This window comes from Eucalyptus grandis, chromosome 8 (assembly GCF_016545825.1).
Source record: "Eucalyptus grandis isolate ANBG69807.140 chromosome 8, ASM1654582v1, whole genome shotgun sequence".
Lineage (NCBI taxonomy): Eukaryota > Viridiplantae > Streptophyta > Magnoliopsida > Myrtales > Myrtaceae > Eucalyptus > Eucalyptus grandis.
In genome coordinates this window covers 71,313,206-71,318,445 of record NC_052619.1, presented here as the reverse complement: position 1 = coordinate 71,318,445, position 5,240 = coordinate 71,313,206, and the positions used below count along the sequence as shown (strand labels likewise).

At 41.8% G+C, this 5,240-nt stretch overlaps 1 pseudogene; it reads left to right on the top strand.

The window, feature by feature from the left end:
- The first annotated feature begins 2,133 nt into the window (after positions 1-2,133).
- Positions 2,134-5,058, top strand: LOC104421972 (annotated as a pseudogene).
- Positions 5,059-5,240: the final 182 nt, after the last annotated feature.

Sequence of the window (5,240 nt, the reverse complement as noted above, 5' to 3'; positions counted from 1 at the left end):
CTACTGCATCTAATCTTTAATAGCTGTAGCCTTAACCAAATCACATTCTATTGAAACACGTTGCAACTCCCGTGCGTCAGTTCACTTCTGCACCAATTGAGGGATCGATTTTCGCTCCTGGGGGGGTGGATTTATCTGATTTTATTTATCTTATGCAAGATAGTCGATTGGGACTCAATTCTTCTTCCGAGCTTATCAAGTTCTAGCTAAAATCAAAATATTGTCCTCGGAAGCATGAAAACTTACTATAATCAATTGGTTCTGCAATTTTTTTCTTCTTTTTTTGGTCTGTTGTGGTCCTGCTTACTTCTAAAAATTTTAGCGGGTGCAATTAGTAATTAATCTCGTCATGGGAGAAATTTATCGAGGATTCGAGATGACTTGGTCCAGAATTCATTCACTGAGATTATGTTCAATGTGTTGCATTCAGTGTCTCGAATTCAATTAGACATCAGCAACCATATTCACAGAATTGTCACAGACTTCCGATGAAAAATTCCACACTGAGGAAATGAAGAAGTAGGGGCAACACATCTTGTCTAGCATGAACATAACCCTCCCTAGTTAATGATCATTTGCAATGGTCATAAAGGTCCTTTAGTTTTCATAACTTAAGACAGATTTCTACAGAGCTTTTGAATGATTAATGACTGCGTTTCAAGTTTCAATAATTGAAATTATCAGTTGGGATTTAAGTTCTTGTCGTAGAAGTAGAGACGTATGAATCTTTGGGGGCAAGAATCTACAGTGCCATGGGCTTGGAATTAATCTGTGCTTGTAATTTTCTCAATGTACGCATTTCCAGATCTCCCGTACCAATTTAATCCAAGAAGCTTGCATTTATATGTGTCGAGGTATTCTTACGATAGGTGTGGCCTTAAGGAAGCTCCATGATCCTCGGTGGATTGACAAGTTACGCCATCTGGAGTCCTTGGAGTTGCAAGCTCAGGAAACTTGTTCTCGATTTTTAAGAACCTCGGGTTCTTGCCTAGGCTTCCCAGGAGTTTTGTCCGTCTTACATATCCTACTTCGCCAGGAAATAAGAACATCAATAGACCTTTCTAAAGCCTGAGATGACTCTCAGATGTGACGGTTCTTGGTCGCATAAAGCCGAAAGAGTTGCAAAGCCTTGAAGAGTAGGATGTGAGTTCAGATGGGCTTCATTTCTTATCATGAAGCTCTCCCTCGCAAGGGCTCACATGAACGCACACTTTAGAAGGTTAATTGATTTTTCTTACCAAAACATGACGATGTCCAAATTATTCATTTGAAAAAAAAGAAAAAAAAGAGTAGAGCAAAGCAAAACAAAACAAAACAAAACAAAACAAAAGGGATAGACCTTACTTGAACAACATGCATCTTAATGGAAAATCCAACCGTGCGTTTTATTCGAGGAAGAATGATGTGATAGTTTCTACATTAACTCTCTTGAGATTTTATCTACTTTAACTTGTCTCATTCTAAGCCTAACGGTTTTTTCCTTTAGCTTACGGGTAGGCACTTCACCTATTTGGTAATTTCCACTCCAAAGTTGAGCGTGCTTAGACTAAAATATTGTTAACATGGGTTACCTTCTTAGAAAGTGTATGCTCGTATGGCCCAAAGACAAAATCATGAGATTCGGAATGAGATGGGTAAAAGTGGATAATATTTCAAGTGAATTAATCCAAAAATATCACAATAATCTATTGAAAAAGTGCTTGCCCACATGCTTGAAGAACATAACCATGAGACTCGAAATGGGACGGACCAAAATGAATAGTACCTCAGATTAATCCAAGAATGTCACAATAACTACCTTATGTCCAGTCTAATCATGATGAGACACTTAGTCCTTAGTTGGCTAAGAAGTAAATCAAGATTAGTTACTTCAAAGAAGTTGCTATTCTCTTAAAATCAAGGTTAGCTATTCCTCGTGGGAGGGGGATCCCCATGTAATCCGGCATAGATCCAATTTTCATTCTCTCGAATTGCTTTTTGCATTTTTTTGATGATGAGTTACAATTAAAATAATCAAAATTACTAGACAAGAATTCATGTTTGATGTATAAATAACTCGGTTATAAAATTGACTTGTCCTATATCAAACTTATAATTATAGTTGATAAAGCAATAAGTTGTATAGATTATAAATATGACTAATCTTTATTTAGTGACTTACAACAAGATATTAAATCTATGACACATTTTAATTTGTAGCTTAGATTTACTCATAATAAAAAATATAATTCATGGTTATGAGTCTAATTAATATATTGTCATGCCGAAATTACCATTTTGCCACTGCAACTTTGCCTTCCCTCTTCATATGAGCGCTCTCAACATATTCCCGCGCGTCGGGCTGAAGGGGGGAAGCGTATAACGGTCAACAGAAACTCCCCATCGCATTCAATTTGCATCTATGCGAATCTTCTCCGACAGAGTTCGCTTCGTACGATGATATGATGGAATGGCAAGGCATGCGCGGGTCAAGGCTCTGGCGGGCGACCTCTCCTTCGCCACCTCGACCCCGTTCGCCAAGCTCCTGGACGGCTGCGGCCTGTCCAAGTCAGCGCGCCACACACGCCGCGTCCACGCTCGGATCATCAAGACCCCGTTCTCCGCCGAGGTTTTTATCCAGAACCGGCTCATCGACGTTTACGCGAGATGCGGGTGCCTCGATGACAACTGCAGGGTGTTCAATAGAATGCCCGAGAAGAATACCTTCACGTGGAACGCGATCTTAGGCAGGTTGATCAGATCGGGGTCTCTTGATGAAGCAGAAAAGATATTCGGGTCAATGCCGGAACCCGACCAGTGCTCGTGGAATTCGATGCTCTCAGGTTATGCGCAGCATTAAAGGTTCGAAGAAGCCCTGCAATGTTTTGGTAAGATGCATAGGGAGAATTATGTGCTGAATGAGTACTCATTTGGTAGTGCGCTTAGCGCATGTGCCGGGTTAGCAGATGTGCATCTGGGCCAACAGATTCAGGCTTTGATATCGAAGTCCGAGTGCCCGTCTGATGTTCATATGGGCTCTGCTCTTATCGACATGTACTCCAAGTGTGGGAACGTGGCTTATGCACAGAGGGCTTTTGATGAAATGAGTTCTCGAAACATAGTTTCTTGGAACAGCTTGATTACGTGTTATGAACAAAATGGTCCAGCGAGTGTGGGTTTGAAATAGATGAGGTTACTTTAGCCAGTGTGGTCAGTGCCTGCGCTAGCTTGTCGGCACTTAAGGAAGGGATGCAAATTCATGCCCGTGTTGTAAAATGTGACAAATTTAGGAATGATGTTTTAGGAAATGCATTGGTTGATATGTACTCTAAGTGCTCCAGAATTAGTGAGGCCAGAGCAGTTTTTGATAGAATGCCTACCAGAAATATAGTGTCAGCCACTTCCATGGTGAGCGGGTATGCAAAAGCAGCCAGTCTCAAAACTGCAAGAGCAATGTTCACGGGGATGATGGAGAAGAATGTAATTTTTTGGAATGCCCTCATTGCAGGGTATACCCAGAGAGGGAAGCCATTGAGCCGACGCACTACACATTTGGAAATTTGCTTAATGCGTGTGCAAATCTAGCTGATTTGCAGTTGGGCCAGCAGGCTCATGCTCATGTCTTGAAGCATGGATTGCGCTTCCACTCTGGAGAAGAAGCAGATATTTTTGTTGGAAATTCTCTTATAGACATGTACGTTAAATGTGGAGCTGTGGAAGATGGTTTATGGGTGTTTAAGAATATGTTGGAGAGGGACAAGATGTCATGGAATGCCATAATTGTTGGATATGTGCAGAACGGTTATGGAATAGAGGCGCTTGAAATATTCAGGAAAATGTTGGTATCTGGCGAGAGACCAGACCATGTCCCCATGATCGGGGTTCTATGTGCATGCAGCCATGCAGGGCTGGTCGAAGAGGGGCACCATTATTTCAAGTAGACAGTCAAGGAGTATGATCTGGCACCGGTAAAGGACCATTATACGTGCATGGTTGATTTGCTCGGCCGAGCTGGTGGTCTCAGTGAAGCTAAGGACTTAATAGAGACAATGTCCATGCAATCCGATGCTGTCGTTTGGGGTTCACTGCTTGCAGCCTGCAAAGTTCATAAGGATATAACACTAGGAAAGTATGTAGTGGAGAAGCTCTTAGAGATCGACCCTTCAAACTCCAGACCTTATGTTCTGCTTTCAAACATGTACGCAGAACGTAAAAAATGGGGCAAAGTTGTCAGAATGAGGAAGCTGATGAGGCAACGGGGAGTAGTCAAGCAGCCTGGTTGTAGCTGGATAGAAATTCAGGGTCAAGTTCATGTCTTCATTGTCAAGGACAAGAGGCACCCTCAGAAGGGTGATATTTATTCTTTGTTAAAGTCTCTCTTAGGACAGATGAAGCGAGATGGGTATGTTGCCAGTACGGATGACTACAATGCCCATGAGGAGCTGAGTGAATCGAACTTGATGTCTTATGAAATGGAAATGCCGGTTGATGCCGCTGTTTGTTAGTTCATGGAGAGTCATCATCCTTCAATTTCTCTTCATCATTCATACCATAGTAACATTTGATAAAATGCGTGAGCAGAAGAGCACTCTTTTCTCTGTCTAATGTGCACTGTTGTTTGGCCGAGTTTCACTGGCACTTTTGGGTTGTAGCTGACACGATGCAAACACAAGTCTATTTGGCCATAAGAAGCAGATCTGCATGAGGGTAGAGCGTACCACAGCTAATTGGTGTGGTTGGTGTTATACAAATTAACCCACAGGAGATTGACGGTTCAGAGAGAGGAGACATTTTATTTCCACAGATAGATCAATAGACCGCAACGTCCTCCCGGAGGAACAGCAGAGTAGAAGAAAATTCACCGGCTCGACGGAACAGTAGAATAGGAGAAGAATTCACCTGCTCAAGAGACTGGTATTTGAGAGATTCCAAAAAGACACTTGTGCCGAGGTCAAGCAAGCATTCTGCCGTTGGAGATGTGAAGCTGCTAATCTTGGTGCAAGTCAAACATGGAGATGACTTTTGTGTGTCAGTAGTAGGTAATTTCCACAAATTATCAGAGCCTGTTGTTTTAAATGAATACGCAAGGGAATTTTGATTCAAACAGTGAGGAAAGCAAGTTGAAGGACAAGATCCTAGGAATGACCAACAAGCCAGCAAGAAAACTGACGATCTCTAAATGAACTCAAATTAGAACTTTCTGCTTTTTACGTAATTTTCTTTTCACAAACCAACTCATCTCAAATAACTAGGATCGATTG